Source organism: Stomoxys calcitrans, chromosome 3, assembly GCF_963082655.1.
Source record: "Stomoxys calcitrans chromosome 3, idStoCalc2.1, whole genome shotgun sequence".
NCBI lineage: Eukaryota > Metazoa > Arthropoda > Insecta > Diptera > Muscidae > Stomoxys > Stomoxys calcitrans.
In genome coordinates this window covers 111,939,490-111,960,426 of record NC_081554.1, presented here as the reverse complement: position 1 = coordinate 111,960,426, position 20,937 = coordinate 111,939,490, and the positions used below count along the sequence as shown (strand labels likewise).

The 20,937-nt window shown below is 36.3% G+C and overlaps 1 protein-coding gene across 1 annotated transcript in view; it reads left to right on the top strand.

The window, feature by feature from the left end:
* LOC106093635 (cell adhesion molecule Dscam2) overlaps positions 1-20,937 on the top strand; it is a 367,625-nt gene that overhangs the window by 193,208 nt on the left and 153,480 nt on the right. The gene's annotated exons all lie outside the window — the stretch shown is intronic.

The following is a 20,937-nucleotide window of genomic DNA, read 5'->3' as shown; positions in this document are numbered from 1 at the left end:
GAACATTCGCAACATATTAGACATGTTAATGCGTAGTTCAATGCTAGGAGCTAGAAGGCATCTTCCTTCTCATATTGTAGCACAACGGACTTAAATGTCTTAGTGGGTCTGATTTAGAGCAGTCAAACTATCGATAATCGGATCATTCGATATTTCCAATAATAAATATCAATAGCATCGAAACTATAGGTAATTTCCCATCACCTATATTGCAAAGGAAAATGAAAAGTAACAAGTAAAAGCGTGCTAAGTTCGGCCGGGCCGAATCTTATATACCCTCCACCATGGATCGCATTTGTCGAGTTCTTTTCCCGGCATCTCTTTTTAGGCAAAAAAAAAAAAGGATATAAGAAAAGATTTGCTCTGCGATTAGAGCGATATCAAGATATGGTCCGGTTTGGACCAAAATTAAATTATATTTATGTTGGAGACCTGTGTAAAATGTCAGCCAATTCGAATAAGAATTGCGCTCTTTGTGGGCTCAATAAGTAAAATAGAGAGATCGATTTATAAGGGAGCTGTATCGGGCTATAGACCGATTCAGACCATAATAAACACGTATGTTAATGGTCATGAGAGAATCCGTCGTACAAAATTTCAGCCAAATCGAATAATAATTGCGACCTCTGGAGGCTCAAGAAGTCAAGATCCCAGATCGGTTTATATGGCAGCTATATCAGGTTATGAACCGATTGCAACCATACTTGGCACAGTTGTTGGATATCATAACAAAACACGTCGTGCAAAATTTCATTCCAATCGGATAAGAATTGCACACTTTTGAGGCTCAAGAAGTCAAGTCCCAAGATCGGTTTATATGACAGCTATATCAGGTTATGAACCGATTTGAACCATATTTGGCACAATTGTTGGATATCATAACCAAATACTACGTGCCAAAATTCATTCAAATTGGATAAGAATTGCGCCCTCTAGAGGCTCAAGAAGTCAAGACCCAAGATCGGTTTATATGACAGCTATATAAGGTTATGAACCGATTTGAACCATACTTGGCACACTTGTTGGATATCATAACAAAACACGTAGTGCAAAATTTCATTCCAATCGGATAAGAATTGCACACTCTAAAGGCTCAAGAAATCAAGACCCAAGATCGGTTCATATTCATAAAATTTCAAGCGGCTAGCTTTACTCCTTCGGAAGTTAGCGTGCTTTCGACAGACAGACGGACGGACAGACGGACGGACATGGCTAGATCGACATAAAATTTCACGACGATCATGAATATATATACTTTATGGGGTCTAAGACGAATATTTCGAGTAGTTACAATCAGAATGACGAAATTAGTATACCCCCATCTTATGGTGGAGGGTATAAAAATCAGGAGATCGAATTTAATAACAAAGCAATATCAATGCACAGACCGAATAAAATCAAATTTAATATAGTCAGTTGGAAGTCATGAGAGAAATCATTGTACAAAATTTGCGCCTTCTTTAGGCGCAATGTATCTTACAGGATACATGCAGAGTCGGATGGATTATATTTATTAAATCTTGCCGATAGTATCGATAGTAAAAATATCACTTGATATCAGTTAAAATAATAAAATATCCATAGCTCCATCGACATTCTGCCAGCTCTAACCTAAACCAATCCTACATAAGCATGTCGGCAAAGAAGTACCATATATTTTTTTTTGAAAATTTTGAGCATAAAGGTCTTACGAACAAGTTCGTTTCAAAATGTGTCAATTTGGAACAATAAAAAGTTTACAAGGAAATCCGTAACCAATTGCAACATCACAATGGGAATGCTCTCTAGTCATAGCTTGTTTATAATTTTTTGGCCGAAGAAAATACCGTAATCCCGCCACAGCCACCGTATTCAGCGCCATGCTATTTTTTTCTGTTCCCAAAATGGTTATGATTTAATAACATCAAACCACCCTGATAACAGTTATTATTAAATCAAACATCAACTACGAAATCGCAAAACCAATAAGTTAACATTTTCTTCAAGCGGCGGGCGTCAAGTTTATTGTGAGAATACCTAGGTATCCGTATACTCGGTATATTTTCCACCGAGACACACTATAAAATGTCGTCAATATGAAAACTTTTTTAAGAGTCTTGGCAACAGATTAATTGTTGCTGGTGATTTTAATGCCAAACACATTAAGTGGGGGTCTCGTTTATGTAATCCAAAAGGAAGAGAGCTTTTTCAATATATATATCTCGAAACCATTATAATGTGTTGTCAACAGGTAGCCCAGTACGTATACTGGCCCACAGATACCAATAAAATACCGGACCTTCGGGATTTTAGAGTTTATCTTGGAATATCTCGAAATCAACTACAATACATATCGTTGGAAGTGACTACAGCCCAATTAATATAAATTTTAGTACAAACCTTGCCAAAAAAAAAGAAACAAATAAAAGCGTGCTAAGTTGGCCGGGCCGAATTTTGTATACCCTCCAAAATGGATCGCATTCGTCAAGGGTTTTCCCGGTATATCTTTTTATGCAAACATATGATGAAAGAACGTAATTGCTGTGATATTGGAGCTGTAATATCAAGTTATCGTTCATTTTGGACCATAATTGAATTCAATGTTGGAGACAATGGTAGAAGTCTTGTAAAAATTTCAGCCAATTCGAATAAAATTTGCTCCCTTTAGGGGCTCAAGAAGTTAAATAGGGAAATCAGTTTATATGGGAGCTATATCAGGCTATAGACCGATTCAGACCAAAATTGACGTATATTGAAGGTCATGAAAGATGTCGTTGTTCAAAATTTCAACCAAATCTGATAATGATTGACACGTATATTGAAGGTCATGAAAGATGTCGTTGTTCAAAATTTCAACCAAATCTGATAATAATTGCGACCTCTAGAGGCTCAAGAAATCAAGATTCCAGTTGGGTTTATATGGCAGCCATATCAGGTTATGAACCAACTAAAACCATATTTGACACAGTTGTTAGAAATCATAACAAACCAAATTTCAGCCAAATCGGATAAGTTTTGCGCTCTCTAGTGGCTCAAGAAGTCAATGTTCAAGATCGGTTTATTTGGCAGCTATATCAGGTTTACGACCGATTTGAACATAGTTGTTGGAAGTCATAATAAAACATCTCATGCAAAATTTCAGCCAAATCGAATAAGAATTGTGCCCTCTAGCGGCTCAAAAAATCAAGACCCAAGATCGGATTATATGGCAGTTATATCAAAACATGGACCGATATAGCCCATTTACAAAACCAACCGACCTACACTAATAAGAAGTATTCATGCAAAATTTCAAGCGGCTAGATTTACTTCTTCGTAAGTTAGCGTGCTTTCGACAGACAGACGGACATGGCTAGATCGACTTAAAATGACACGACGATCAAGAATATGTATACTTTATGGGGTCTCAGATGAATATTTCGAGGAGTTACAAACAGAATGACGAAATTAGTATATCCCCATCCTATGGTGGAGGGTATAAAAAGAAGCTTATCACAAATCGTACTATTGTAAACATCTCTCAAAATTTCCTTTATGAAAGAATTATTTTATATATAGAAATTAAAAATTTATATCAATTAGATGAAGTAATTGAAAATCTTAAAGTCAAAAAGGACGTTTCGAAGAATTTGGCACAGAACTCGTAATACATGAGATTAAACTAATTTTAACCGTTCTTCTAACTATCTCAAGTAAAAGCTTAAAGAAATAAAAAAAATTAAATATAAAATTTTTTTAAACAGCCTCAATACTAATAACAACAACAACGTAAACAGTCTTTTGAATGCAACGAAATATCTCAAAATGTCCTAAAAGGAGAGACGTTCCAATCAAAAATGCCAATTGAAGTTGGGGTAGATCAAATGCCATTTTCATTATGTAACAACCTCCATGCAAAAGAAGTTTCGAATTATCTTGAAACTGCTTGCCAGATGTACCCTTCTTTTAAACATTTTACGATCGGAGAAGTCAGAAGTGAAATAAAAAAGTTGATGAAAAAATCACCCGGCTATGAGTCAATTGATGGACAATTTATCAAATCTCTACCAAAAAAGGTTTGGTACTACTTACTGTAATATTCAACTCAATCCTAAGACTTAGTTACTCTCCCAAAAAGTGGAAATGTGCTAAAATTACAATGGTTCCAAAGCCTGGAAAACCCGAAAATGCTGTATCTTCGTATAGGCCAATCAGTCTCCTACCTGTGTTATCGAAATTATTTGAAAAGCTTCCCCGAAAAGGTTGTCTACCTTTCTGCAATCATTAGATATATTGCCGGATCATCGATTTGGGTTTCGTCAAGGACATGACACCTCTGAGCAGTGTCACAGAGTAGTCAATATTATACGAGATGCCTTGGAGAATAAAATGTATTGTTCGTCAGTGTTTTTAGATGTTAAACTGGCTTTCGACTGGGTATGGCATAAACGATTATTATTAAAACTGAAACATTTTTTACCCACTCCATTTTATCTGCTGTTGAAATCGTACTTGCATGAAAGAAATTTTTATGTGAGTATCAAGGGTATGGATTCTGAAATCGGAATGATAAATGCAGGATTTCCACAAGGCAGTGTGCTAGGGCCTGTTTTATAAGCAATCGCTACCTATGACATGCCAGTCTCTGACGATATATCTGTGGCAACATATGCATATGAATCAGTCCTACAAGTGATTGTCATAGACAGGCCACAAATAAAATCCAAAGACATCGATCGATAGTACAGGAATGGTACAAAAAGAGAAATATAGAAGTGAATGCTGAAAAATCTGTTCATGTGTCATTTGGCCTCAGAAGAGAAGAATGTCCCCCGCCTTTATTCAATGGAACTATGTTACCTTAATCCAGTTGCTTGGGATTCATTGACAAGAGATTAACGTGGAATGAACACATTCGGATGAAAACACTTCAACTAAATCTTAAAACCAAGAAAATGCAATGGTTATTAAGCCCGAGATCTTCAATGACTTTAAACAACAAAGTGTTTCTTTACAAAACTATTCTAAAATCAATATGGACATTTGGGATTCAGTAATGGGGTATGGAGTTACAGCTAGCAACTCTATAGTGTTGCATAAGAATGATCACTGGCTCTCTATGGTTTGTCAAAAATTACAATATTCACAAAGACCTTGATATTCCTTTTAATAAGGATGAAAAAATAGATTAAATAGATTAAGTAATCATTGCAATGTATTAGCCATTAAATTATTGGATGATACAAATGAAGTAAGAAGACTAAAGAGACACCATGTTCTAGATCTCCCTTTTATTTAGATACATTTAATCGTAGTTATTTTCAAACTGGATAAAATCAAATATGAAAAATATATGTTTTGCTAAGATCAATGGAACTTGGGCAATTCTGTTTATTTTAAGTGTCAATTAAATCTGCTTATTGTTTCCTGTAAATAGATTGCGAATAAAAGAAGATTTATACAAAAAAAAATATGAAAGATATATGAAGGGGTGGCATTTTGTGACGATTGAGGTGATAAAAACCTAATCGCTGAGGTCAACACCATACCAAAAATCGTATGCCAGAACTGCCAATCCTGGCTTCCAAACGCTGTCAAAGTGAGTCACTGAAAAATTTAGTTTGTTTGTTAGATAGTCATCACACCTCACGAAAAACCGATAGACCTTCTTTAAAATGGTTAGTTGCGCTGGCCCATCGAAAACCTAATTACTAAGGATCTTAAATGGGGAGGAAAAAAAGGAATTCGGACATCCGGTTTTTGGCCAACAGATTTGATCACACTATGCTCTAGCGTCACATGTCTAGCAAAAACATAGAAACATTTGTTCGGCATATGGCATTACAAAAGCTGCAACTGCATACACTTTTGGCCTCAAAAATTCATTATAGTTATGTATGCATATTTATATTTTTGCATCAACAATATACCCAGTGGCGGAAAGAGGCGAAATAGATGCATACACACATGCCTACAAAGGCAGTTAGCAGTACATCCACACAAATGTTAACACCATTTCAAAATAACATTGGGTGTCATTGACACGATGTCATGCACATCCCATTGCTCGAAATATCCCTTGTGAAGGGTTTGCAAAAATGTCCATTTAAGAGACCTGCGAATGTACCATTATTAGAAGGCATGCTGTAAAAGCAGTTTTTTCAGCCCTGCTGAAAATTGGATATTTGTATGGCCTAAGAAGCAAAAACAAAAAGAAAGAAATCTTTTTTTGTAGTTGTTGTTCAAGTTTAATTCACACTTCTTCACGTATTCATTATTGGTTTCCTACTTTTCAAAACAAAATTTGTTCAAATTTATAAAATGTTATAGAATTTATCTTTAGAGAACATTTTGTTAAATGTCTTTCAAGAAAAGTTTTCTTCGCTTTTGTCGAGAAAAAATTATAAAGAGATTTTAGTGACATTTTCTCCTAAGAAATTAGTGTTTTGAAATTTGGCCTTAAGAAAAAGTTTCACTGAAATTTTGCCTTTAAATAAAAACTTATTGAAATTTTGTCTTTAGAAAGAACTTCATTGTTATTTTTATTTTTTTTTTTTTTTTGGAAAATTTTTTTATTATAATTATGTTTTAAAAACAAATGTTCCTTTTTTTCTTTTGTCTTTGAAAAAAATTAAAAAATTTGGCCTTTCATTCATATTTTAAATTTATACAGATAATAATTAATTGAAATGGTTGTATTTAATTTTTTAAATTATTTTTCCGATTTTTTTTTTTTTAATTTTGTCTTTAAAAATATATTCTTTAAAGTGTATCCCTTATGTAAATTTCATGGAATCCTTGCCTTCAAAGAGCATTTCACTGAAAAGTTGCTTTTAAAATTTCGAGTAGCCCGGAGTAAAGTTTTGTCTTTAGATAATACAATACAATCAATAAACATTTTGTCTTTAGGAAATATGTTATTGAAATTTAGAAAAAAATTTGTTCAAATTGTGTTTTAAAAAATTTAATTTCGAGAACCTTTTTCATCAAATTTTGTCTTTAATAAAATGTTGTCTGCAATGAAAACTTCATTGATATTTTGTGGACAAAATTTCATTAAAAGTTTGTCTAAAGAAAAATTTCATAAAAATATTATGGAAATTTTGTGTTTAGAGAACATTTCTTTGACATTTTGTTTTAGAACATGTAAAAAGGCGTTAAGTTAGGCCGGGCCGAACTTTTGATACCCACCACCTCGGGTATATATGTGAACCACCGTTCATCAAAATCCGGTGAAAATAGTATACCTTATGCCCCATAGCAGTTATATTAAAAAACGATCCGATTTGGACCAAATAATAATAAGTACAAGTCATTGTTCAATTGTGTTTAACAAAATATTGGTCTTTTTAGTAGCTATATCTAAAAATGAACCGATCTGAACCGTATACAACATGGATGTCGAAAAGCCTAACATAAGTCAATGTGTCAAATTTCAATTAAATTGGATTATAAATGCGCCTTTTTTGGGGCCAAGACTTTAAATAAAGATATCGGTCCATATAGCAGCTATATGCAAATCTTGATCAAATTGCAGAAATATGTGTAGGGGCTTAACTTAACTCTATGTCCCAAATTTCGGCAACATCGGACAATAGATGCGCCTTTTATGGATCCAAAACTTTAAATCGAGAGATCGATCTATATGGCAGCTATATCCAAGTCTAGACCGATCTGAGTGAAATAAAAGAAGGATGTCGAAGGGCTTAACACAACTTACTGTCCCAAATTTCGGCGATATCGGACAATAAATGCGCTATTTATGGCCCCAAAACCTAAAACCGAGAGATCAATCTATATGGCAGCTATATCCAAATCTGGACCGATCTGAGCGAAATTGACGATTTATGTCGAAGGGCCTAACACAACTCACTGTCCCAAATTTCAGCAAAGTCGGATAATAAATGTGGCTTTTATTGGCCTAAGACCCTAAATCGCAGGATCGGTCTATATAGCAGCTATATCCAAATCTGGACCGATCTGAGCCAAATCAACGAACGACGTTGAAGGGCCTACGACAACTCACTGTCTTAAATTTCAGCAAAATCGGATAATAAATGTGGCTTTTATGGGCCTAAGACCACAAAACGGAGGTCTATATGGCAGCTATATCAAAATCTGGACCGATCTGAGCCAAATTGACGAAAGAAGTCGAAAGGCCTAACACAACTCACTGTCCCAAATTTCAGCAATATCGGATAATAAATGTGGTTTTTATGGGCCTACGACCCCAAATCGGAGGATCGGTCCATATGGCAGCTATATCCAAATCTGAACCAATCTGGGCCAAACTGAGGAATGATGTAGTAGTAGTAGTAGTAGTAGTAAACTTCTTTATTGAATATTTTCATAAAAATACATTTCTTTTTTTTTACAATTCTAAGAAGTAATTTTATAACTTAGCGACAATGTAAAATACGTCTGTCGCATTATATAAGCATTTGCTTATTTAATTGAATTCATTTATTAAAAGTTGCCTATATTTATAGCTCATTTCGAGATAATTTATTAATTTGTGCCAATTTTCTTCTTCTGTACCATCAAGAATGTTGATTATTTCCTCATCGTTCAATATCGGCTTTCCGAATGATATCATTCTAAATTCCCGAAGTATAGGACAGATGCCCAGAAAATGTTGCATTGTTTCAATTTCATGCATGTTACACAATTTACATTCTTTATTTAAGACATCGGGATCAAAACTGTTACACCGTAGAGGGATCATTCCACTGCGCGCTTTAAATATCCACACGATTTCCGCTTGAGAGTACTTTCTGTTTAGGTAAAGATGGGATCTGCTTGGGTTTAAATATCTATATATTCGCCAGCTCTGGCTGAATTGTTTTCTATACTGTCTTTCTTCATGCAATCGTTGTTTCATACCACTTAATAAATCATTGCAGAAAGTGTTCCAATTGCCTTGTGAAGACATCGTTTGTGGCCATTGAACGTGTAGGCTTCGAGATAAGTCTTTTAATTCTGTTACCCAAAATATATTTTTTTGGTATATATATATATATATATCTCCGATAGTTGATTTGGGAGCCTGTTTTGTGTATAGTAATACAAAATTCGCCCCAAATAGTTTAAATGTTTTCCCAGCGTGTATATTTGTGAGTCTTCTACTTCCGTTTCCAGCATTAGTACATAATTTGGTGTAAAACTTGGTACCCTAAGTATTCGCTTCAGAAAATATCTTTGGAGTGCATTAATCTCTTCGAAGTGTGAAAAGCCCCAAATTTCGGCAGCATATGTTTGTATAGATCTACAAACGGCTAAAAATAATTTCCATTTAGAATTCATATCTATATCTGCTCTTCCAATGAATTGGTTCCATGTGGCATTAATAGCGTTTCTTGCTTCATTGTTTCTGGTTTGTACATGTTTGTTGAACTTCATTTTCGGAGTAAAGACTACCCCTAGATATTTGAACTCGTTGGAGATCTTAATTTCTCTGCCGTTGTACATCCACCTTTCGTATTTGCTTAATTTTCCTCCATTTCTAAAGACCATAATTTCGGATTTAGCTAGGTTTACTTCCAAACTCCACATTTTGCAGTATATTTCCAGATTATCTATCATTTTCTGTAGTACTTTTATGTCATCTGCTAGGAAAACGATATCATCTGCATACAAGAGAAGTCGGATGTTAATATTTTCCACAAACAAACCACCTTCGATGAACTCGTGCAGGTCATTTACATAGAGGGCAAATAATAACGGCGATAAAAGACATCCTTGTTTTACGCCTTTGGTTGTTTCGAAGTATTCAGATAGCTCCCTGCCGTTCCATACTGCTGACTGCGTGTTGCTGAATATTTTCTCTATTATTGAGACCATTTTATATGATACACCCATTCTAAATAGTTTATATATAAGGGCTTGCCTTGATATATTGTCAAAAGCTGCCTTGAAGTCGATAAAAAAACAATATACTTTTTTCCTCTCTGCCAATTTCAAGTGGACGATCGAGGCCAGATTGTATATATTATCAACCGTTGAATAATTTTTCCGGAATCCAGCTTGGTATTCTGTAAGAATTTGATAGTTTTCAACCCAATTATATAGTCTTTCATTTATAAGACCCATAAATAACTTCGCCACACAATTCATAAATGAAATGCCCCTGTAGTTTGACGGCTCGTTTAGATCACCTTTCTTATGAATTGGGTAAATAATAGTTTTTGTGAATACAGGATCAATTTCCCCACTCGAATAAATGGTATTGTATATTCTTAACAGCAGACTATTAAACTCTTCGGTGCCGTTTATGAAGAACTCATATGGTATCCTATCCTCGCCGGGTGCCTTATTTCTTTTAACTTTCACTAGCATTTTCTGCAGTTCCGACATCGTAAAGTGCCTATCGAGATCCATATCATTTTTATAAGGGGAAGCATAGTGAATAAGAGTCTCTTGAGATTTATTTAATAAGTTTTCATAGTAGGATTTAAAGGCATCTGGGGTAATATTTGAGCCCACGAGGTTACATTGGTTACGAATTTCTTTCGCCATTTTCCACCATTCTTTGGAGTTTTTGATGTTATTTAGTTTGTTGGCTATTGTATTGTAATACACGGATTTATTGGTACTGCATACAGTTTTGTACTCTTTTTGTGCGACTATATATCGTCTCTTGTCTTCCAAATTCCTTGTTGTCCTCTACACCTTTAAGAGCTTAAAACTTTTCATTCTTGCATTATTACAGTTTTTGTTGTACCATTTATTTTTCGGCTCAAAAGGCTTTTTGTGATTAATCAATTTTGAAGCGGATTTCACTATTATTTGGTTAATATCGTTGAGGTTGATGTGATTTACACCAGCGATATTACGTATGTATACTTTCATTTATCTTTCTTTGATAATTATCCTTTTCTTCATCTTTCCATATCAATTTTGGCAATCGAGACATCTTTTCCCCCGTTCGTGAAGTGGGTTCAATATTTATTTTCGTCAGGATAGGGAAATGATCTGACCATACTTTATCTTCCACTCTGAACTCTTCAATCTTTCCCAAAATTTCCTTAGATACCGCGCATATGTCGTTTACTGACTCACCCAATGTCGTAATGTATGTCAATTTTCCATCCTCATCACCCTTCGTTATTCCATTCAAAATAAGCATGTTATAATTATCACATAGTTGTATAAATTTAGCACCTTTTTGATTTACAGTTTTATCTCTTGATTTTCTGCAATCATATCCTGAGCAAAAGCTACTTTTATATATTTCTCCGATATTCTGGTTTGTTTCTCCGATTCGGACATTAAAATCACCTATGAGTATAGGGTTTTGTATTTCTATGTATGTCTTGAAAATACTTTGCCAGTTTTTCAAAGTCATTGTCCCAATTGGCAGGTCTTAAGTATTGAGGTATTACGCTGTAAGTATTTTCCATTGTGTACAATTTTAAAAGCGGGGTTTCCCCTATATCAATAACTTCATGCGAAATACCAGTATCGTGTAGATGTTTGCTTATACCGATCAAACAGCCTCCAATTGCTCTGCCGTATCTATGAATGCGTGTCGCATGCTTAAAAAATAAATCAAACCCGCTGAAATATGATTTTGCTCTTTCTATTTTGTTCGGTTCAAGGTGCGTTTCCAATAATATAAGAATCTCAAATTGTTTGATATATTGAAAAAAAGTTGGGTACAAATACTTATTTTCTAGGCCATTAATGTTGTACGATAAAATCGAAATATTATACGGTTTAATCGCTTGTGTATTATTTATTAGTTTTTTGGATACGAATCATCATTAAGTTGATAATAATTTAAACAAATAGTTTTTATATCCTCCCCATATAATTTGACAAGTTCTTTTTCTCCATCAGCGTTGCCAGATACAAGTTTGTGATCGGAATTCCATTTAAACCAACGGTCTTTTATTTTTAGCTTGTCTTCTCTTACAACAACTTTATGCTATTTGCTAACCGCTAAAATTTGTTTTCGAAGAATAAGAAAAGTCTTTTTGTGCTGTTGCTTGTTTGGTATCATATCACGTTCAATAGAGATATCAGAGCCCGACAATTTTTTTGTATTTCGAAATATCTGTTGTAGAGCATCTTCGTTCTCAAGTTCGGCTATAACTGCCATTTTTCCGTTACGGTCAAAAACTTTGCGGACATTTTTCGTACTTGCCGTTACGTTTAATTTTTCTCTGAACAGTTTTTGCACCTCTTCTTTTGGATTTTTTGCACTTGGTAGGCCTTTAATAAATAACTTACTTGACCTGATTTGATTTTCTAGCCAAGTAATATCCTTTTTATACTGACTATTTTCTATTTTCACTTTACTTAGCTCTTCTTTCAAACTCTGATTCTCTGACTTCAGTGCATTTATATCAGTGCTGATAGCAATTATCTCGCATTTTATGTCTTCTATGTCTGCTTTCGTAGGTAGCGATTTGAGCTTTTCGTCTAAATTGGAGTTAATAGTTTCTTTTATAAGTTTTATGAGTTCAGTTGGCTCCATGTTTGATGTTGATGACTTTGGTTTTTCTGGCGATGATATTTCGTTGTGTTTCCTCTTGGGTGTTTGAAAATTATCTTGCATATTTCCGAACCCTGCCAATGAATGGTAATGCTGTCGATCGCAGTAGATTAGATATCGATAACTTTTGCTTTGTTGTTATCGGTAGATTACCATCACTAAACTTGGTTGGATAAGGTCAGCTGATATGCTTATTTGTTGTGTCGGTATTTGTCTACTCGTTGATGTCGGAATACCTAATGATGTCGGAATACCTAACACAACCCCCTGTCCCAAATTTCAGCTAAATCAGATAATCAATAATAATAATAATTAAAACCGAGAGATCAGTCTATATGACAACTATATCCAAATCTGGACCGATCTGAGCGAAATTGTCGAATTATGTCGAAGGGCCTAATACAACTCACTGTCGCAAATTTCAGCAAAATCGGATAATAAATGTGACTTTTATGGGCCTACGACTCTAAATCGCAGGATCGGTCTATATGGCAGCTATATCCAAATCTGGGCCGATCTAGGCCAAATTGAAATAAATGTGGCTTTTATGGGCCTAAGACCCTAAATCGGAAGATCGGTCTATATGGCAGCTATAAAAAGATATAGTCCGATATAGCCCATTTTCGAACTTAACCTGCCTATGGACAAAAAAGAACCAGTGCAAAGTTTCAGCTCACTTTCTCAATTTTTAAGGACTGTAGCGTGATTTCAACAGACAGACGGACGGACATGTCTAGATCGTCTTAGATTTTTACGCTGATCAAGAATATATATACTTTATAGGGTCGGAAATGGATATTTCGATGTGTTGCAAACGGAATGACAAAATGAATATACCGCCATCCTTCGGTGGTGGGTATGAAAATAATTGCAGTGGTGAGGCCAGTCCTCCTGTGCCCCCTGGCTATGTCGGAATTCCCACTCCCCGTTTTTAATATCAAACTCATATTCTTCTCGCCAATAACATTTATTTAAGTCTTATATTGCATAGATTTAATTTTGAGGGGTTTTTGAGGTGCCAGACACAAATTTCTACTTTAAAACACCTTTCATTTGAGTCCCAAATTGTTCAGTTTTTCGTAAGGAGGATTATCCGTCCCCCTTTTGACACCAAAAAGATTATAACCCTATAACCATCTGTGGAAATTTCATGAAAATAGTTTGAGCCACGTTTGAATATAAATGACAAAGGGAGATCGGTTGATACGGGAGCTGTATCAGGCTATAGCCCATATTTGAAAAGTACGTTGAAGGCCATGGGAGAAGCCGTTGTACAAAATTTCAGCCAAATCGGATAATAACTGCGCCCTCTATAGACTCAAGAACGGAAGATCCCAGATCGGTTAATTTGGCAGCTATATTAAAACATAAACCGATTTAAAACATATTTGTCACAGTTGTTGGAAGTTATAACAAAACACTGCATGCAAAATTTCAGCCAAATTGGATAAAAATTGCGCCCTCTAGTGGTTCAAGAAGTGATAATTCAAGATCGGTTTATATGACAGCTATATCAGGTTATGAACCGATTTAAAACATACAGAGCACACTTGTTGAAAGTCGTAATGAAACTCTTCATGCAAAATTTTTGCAAAATCGTTTAATAATTGCGCTCTCTAGGGACTCAAGAAGTCAAGACCCCAAATCAGTTTATATGACAGCTATATCTGATTAAGTACCGATTTCAACCATAGTCAGCACAGTTGTTGAAAACCATAACAAAACACCTCATGCAAAATTTCAGCCAAATCGAATAAAAATTGCGACTTTTAGTGGCTCATGGATATATTTGATAAATATATCAAAACATGGACCGATAAAGCCCATTTACAATCCTAACCGACCTGCACCAATAAGGAGTATTTGTAAAAAATTGCAAGCGACCTTACCCCTTCGAATGTTAGCGTGCTTTCGACACACAGACGGACGGACATGGCTACATCGACTTGAAATGTCCCGACGATCAATAATATATACACTTTAGGGGGACTTAGATGAATATTTCGAGGAGATTCAAACAGAATAACGAAATCAGTATACCCCCATCCTATATAAACTCCGTCTTATAAAACATTGGATAATTAAAACAAACTCTTCGTATTTTGGATTTTCGAAACGAATTCGAGCATTAGCATTTATTTGGACAACATTATGGTGTTTCTATCACAATTTTATACAATATATATGAAAAAATGCTTTATACGTTTCTGATACAGCCAATAAACCAATATTTTTATACCCTCCACCATAGTATGAGGGGTATACTAATTTCGTCATTCTGTTTGTAACTACTCGAAATTATCGTCTGAGACCCCATAAAGTATATATATTCTTGATCGTCGTGACATTTTATGTCGACCTAGCCATGTCCGTCCGTCTGTCCGTCCGTCCGTCCGTCTGTCTGTCTGTCGAAAGCACGCTAACTTCCGAAGGAGTAAAGCTAGCCGCTTGAAATTTTGCACAAATACTTCCTATTAGTGTAGGTCGGTTGATATTTTTAATGGGCCATATCGGTCCATGTTTTGATATAGCTACCATATAAACCGATCTTGGGTCTTGCCTTCTTGAGCCTCTAGAAGGCGCAATTCTTATCCGATTGGAGTAAAATTTTGCACGACGTGTTTTGTTATGATATCCAATTTTGCCAAGTATGGTACAAATCGGTTGATGTTTTGATATAGCTGCCATATAAACCGATCTTGGGTCTTGACTTCTTGAGCCTCTAGAGCAATTCTTATCCGATTGGGATGAAATTTTGCACGACGTGTTTTGTTATAATATTTAACAACTGTGCCAAGTATGGTTCAAATCAGTTCATAATCTGGTATAGCTGTCATATAAACCGATCTTGGATCTCGACTTCTTGAGCTTCTGGAGGTCGCAATTCTTTTCCTTTTTTATTGAAATTTTGCACGTAGTGTTTTGGTATCACTTCCAACAACTACGATAAGTATGGTGTAAATCGGTCCATGTTTTGAAATAGCTGTCATATAAACCGATCAGGGGTCTTGACTGCTTGAGCCCCTAGAGGGCGCAATTCTCGTCCCATTTTACTGAAATTTTGCACGTAGTGTTTTGGTATTACTTTCAACAACAGTTCTGAGTATGATTCAAATCGGTTCATAATCTGGTATAGCTGTCATATAAACCGATCTTGGGTCTTGACTTCTTGAGCCAATTGAGCGCGCAATTCTCATCCGATTTGGCTGAAATTTTGTACAACGGCTTCTCTTATGACCTTCAACATAAGTGTCTAATATGGTCTGAGTCGATCAATAGCTTGATACAGCTCCCATATAAACCTATTTCCTGATTTTGCTTCTTGAGCCCCTACAAGGCGCAATTCTTATCCCAATGAACTGAAACATTACACAATGACTTCTACAATGTTCATCATTCGTTTACCGTCCGAATCGGACTATAACTTGGTATAGCTCTAATAGGATAACAGTTCTTATTCAATATTCTATGTTTGTCTAAAAGGAGATACCGCGCATAGAACTCGACAAATGCGATCTATGGGTATATAAGATTCGGCCCGGCCGAACTTAGCACGCTCTTACTTGTTAACTCTTCCTTTTCCCAAGTCATGTAAAAAATCCCTAATAAAAGTATTCGAATTAACAAATGCATTGGACCGCATATTTAGAGCAATGGAGGAATAGTGGGTATCGGATCTAACCTAATCTAAGCTTAAGAAGATGAGTAAGAGTCGTGAGAAGTGGAAACGAATCTGTATACAAAACAAATAAAAGCGTAGTTAGTTCGGCCGGGCCGAATCTTACATACCCCCCACTATGGATTGCATTTGTCGAGTTCTTTTTAAGCAAACAAAGGATAAAAGATAAGAAATAATATGCTTTTGAAGCTATATCAAGTAATGGTTATGGAATCGGACCATAATTCAATTGAATCTTGGAGACCATAGTAGGAGTCATTGTGTAAAATTTCAGCTAATTCGAATAAGAATTGGGATCTTTAGAGGCTTAAGAAATTAAATTGGAAGACCGGTTTATATGGGAGCTGTATCAGGCTATAGACCGATTCGAAACATATTTGATACGTAAGTTGAAGGTTATGGGACAAACCGTTATTCAAAGTTTCAGTCAAATTGGATAATAATTACGCCCTTTAGAGGTTCAAGAAGTCACGATCCCAGATCGATTTATATGACAGGTATATTAGGTTATGAACTGCTTTGAACCATACCTAGAACAGTTGTAGGAAATCATAACGAAATACGTCATGCAAAAGTTCAGACAAATCAGATAAGAATTGCGCCCTCTAAAGGCCCAAGAAGTCAAGACCCCAGATCGGTTTATATGACAGCTATATCAGGTTATGTACGTACCGTACTAAACACAGTTGTTGGAAATCATAACGAAATACGTAATGCAAAATTTCGGACAAATCGGATAAGAATAGCGCCCTCTAAAGGCTCAGATCGGTTTATATGGCAGCTATTTCAAAACATGGACCGATATGGTCCAGTTACAATCCAACCGACCTACACTAATAAGAAGTATTTGTGCAAAATTTCAAGTGACTAGCTTAACTCTTTCGAAAGTTAGCGTGCTTTCGACAAACAGTCGGACGGACGGACGGACATGGCTAGATCGACTTAAAGTTTAATAAAATGATCAAGAATATATTCTTTTTATGGGGTCTAAGACGAATATTTCAAGGAGTAACAAACAGAATGACGAAATTATTATGCCCCCATCCTATGGTGAAGGGTATAAAAGTGAATTTAGTGTTTGTTTGTATGTTGTTTTGTTTGTTTGTTAGTTCCGTATAGACTCAAAACCGGATAAACCGACTTCCGTAAAATTTTCACAGATTGTGGGAAGTGGTCCGGAAGGAGCAATAGGCTATAAAATTATTTGATATCGGAAGGTGGGCGGACCCTCCCCCTTACCTTAAATGTACCACCCAAACTTAAAGTGGACCCATCGGGACAATATGCATGATTAGAGTACGAATTTCAGATTAAAAATTAGGTCCAAGTAATTGGAGGTCCGCCCCGACCAAAAAACCTCCCAAAATAGGTTTATTGGACGATAATGACAATATGGGGCTCGACCCTCCCCCGTTTCTTCCAAAACAATATGACAATATGAAACAATATGAAAGATATTGGAGAGTCGAATACGAATCTTATATATAAAAATAAATTTGTGTTTGTTTGTTAGTTTGTATGTTTGTGTGTTCCTTATAGACTCAGAAACGGCTGAACCGATTTTCTTGAAATTTTCACAGTTGGTGCAAAATGACCCCGTGGTGAAAATAGGGTACTACATTTTTTGATATTTGAGGGGGGGCGGACCCTCCCCCTTACCCTAATTTTCAGAAACGCCAGATCTCGGAGATGGGTGGTGCTCTTATATAGTAACTTAAAAATAAAAATTTTGTATCCAAATTTCGGATGGGGTACCTAGGGGGGCTGCCCCACCCTAAAACCTACCGAACATATATTTAGACCAATCACGACAATATGTGTCTCAAACGAAAGGTATTTAGGAGTAGAATACGAATTTGATATCAAAATGTAGGACCATGTATTTATTGCATCATCCCTTCCCCAAAACATCACCAAAGGGAAAAAATTTTTCGACCATGCCAATATGTGGCTCAAATGAAAGGTATTTGAGTTTAGAAAACGAATTTGATAACCTAGTTTGGGGCCATGTGTTTGGGGGACGCCTCATCCTGTAAATTCTTCTAAAGCCAATGGCAATATGGGGTTTAAATAAATGGCATTTGAAAGAAGAGCACGATGCTGACATTTTTTCAGGGCCAAGTATCTGGGGGACCACCTCTCCCCCGAAAACACCACTAAGTCAGACATCATGAGAATATCGGGCTGAAATGAAGTATTTTAAGAATGGAGTGCACTTTACATCCAGACTTAAATTCGTAGACCAATAAAGATCATATGGGATTCAAATAAAGGCACTTATATTGTTTAACTTTTTAGCCAAGCGATATACTATTTTCGTAGCATGGTATTTCACTAAAAGATCTTTAATTGTCGAAAATAAATATTCCAAGGAAACTTTTGTTCCATATAAAGTAAAAGAAGGTGCAGAGGAGCGGGCCCGGGTCAGCTAGTCTTATATATAAAAATCAATTTGTTTTTGTTTGTAGATTTGTTTGTGTATCCGAAACGGCTGAACCGATTTTCTTGAAATTTTCACAGATGGTGCACAATGACCTTGTGGTAAAAATAGTGTACTACATTTTTTGATATCTGAAGGGGGGCGGACCCTCCCCCTTACCCTAATTTTCAGAAACGCCAGATCTTGGAGATGGGTGGTGCGATTTAAGCGTGATCTTATATAGTACTCTAAAAATAAAAATTTGGTATCCAAATTTCGGATGGGGTACCTAGGGGGGCTGCCCCACCCTAAAACATACCAAACACATATTAAATGAAAGGTATTAAGAATGAGAAAACGTATCTGATATCCAATTGTCGGACCAATTTTTAGGGGGAGCACTCCAACCCCCAAAACACCCCCAAATCGGACATATTTACCAACCATGGCAATATGGGAATCAAATGAAAGGTATTTGCGAGTAGAATACGAATCTGGTATCCAAATGTGGGACCAAACAGAATTTATTTACTGACCATGGGGATATGGGGCTTAAATAAAAGGTATTTGAACGTAGAATACGAATCTGATATCCAAATATGGGACCAATTGTTTGGGGGGCCGCCTTTCCCCAAAAACATCCCCCAAAGGGGACAAATTTACGACCATAGCCATATGGGGCTCAAATGAAAGGTATTTGGGAGTAGACCACGAATCTGATATCAACATTCGGGACAAATTGTCTAGGGGACGTCCCACCACCATAATAACCCCCAAATAGGACGTATTTGCTCACCAATTTGGGTCTTCAAGCCAGTGCTGCTTGATATTGCTCGAGGCCAATTTTGAGGCCAATGGCAATATAGGGTTCAAGTAAATGATATATAGATATGAGAATGGAGCACGTTGCTGATATATTTTCAGGGCTTAATGTTTGGGGACCACACCACTCCCCAAATCACCTCTAAATCGAGCATATTTACCTACTATGTCAATGTGGGGTTCAAATGAATGATATTGGGGAGTAGAGCTCGATATTGATATCCGCTTTCGGGACCAATTTTCTGGGGTCTACCCCTTTCTCAAAATGCACCACAAGCAGCAATTATTTACTGACCATCGCAATATGGGGCTCAAATAAAGGTATTTGCGAGTAGAATACGAATATCCAAATGTGGGACCATCTACTTGTGGCATGCCCTTTCCCGAAAAACCCGCAAAATGGCAATAATTTACCGACCATGCCAATATGTGGCTCAAATGAAAGGTATTTGAGATTAGAAAATTAATTTAATAACCAATTTCGGAGCCAAGCGTTTGGGGGTCGCCCCATCCTATAAACTCTCATTAAACCAATGGCAATATGGGGTTTAAATAAATGGTATTTGAGAGAAGAGCACTACGGGACCACCTCTCCCGCGAAAGCATCCCTTAATCAGACATCATGAGAATATCGGGCTGAAATAAAGTCTTTTACGAATTGAGCACATCTAATATCCAAACTTAAATGACACGCACGACGTAGTCCAATAAAGATCATATAGGATTAAGATAAAGGCACTTCCATTGTTATACTGTTAGTCATGCGATATGCATATTCTATTATCATAGCATGGTATTTCACTAAAAGCTCTATAATTGTCGAAAATACATATTCTAAGGATAATTTTATTCTACATATAGCTCAAGAAGGCGCAGCGGAGCGGGCCCTATTCAGCTAGTTGGCTACTAAAAGCCAATATTAAGAGCGGTACGAGATCACGCCACTGGGTATGCGAACATATTAGTCCACGTGAATGCACTAGTAGAACTTATGCATGTTCAATATGATTCACAGAACTTATATTATACGAGAATCCGTTTGTACAAAGATCAGCAAACCCTTTAGGTCCCATTTTCATACTTTGAGACTAAATCGGTTAAGAAATCAATTAATCATTTCTCGATAATTCGAGAGAACAGCAACACGGAGTAATCGGTTTGTATTGTGCCTGGTAAGTTGCAAGTTTTGCCCATGAACATTCCACTAAGGAACAGGCGCAAACAGGAGGCCACCGTAGCGCAGAGGTTAGCATGTCCGCCTATGACGCTGAACGCCTGGGTTCGAATCCTGGCGAGACCATCAGAAAACATTTTCAGCGGTGGTTTTCCCCTTCTAATTCTGGCAACATTTGTGAGGTACTATGCCATGTAAAACTTCTCTCCAAATTAAAAGGAGGCCCCTTATCATTGAGCTTAAACTTGAATCGGACTGCACTCATTGATATGTGAGAAGTTTGCCCCTGATTTGTGCCTGGTACATTAAAGCATTATTTCAAATGGCAGAAATGCACCAACGTGGGAGACTTTCTAGATGAACCTCTAAAGTTGGTTAAGCTTTGACCA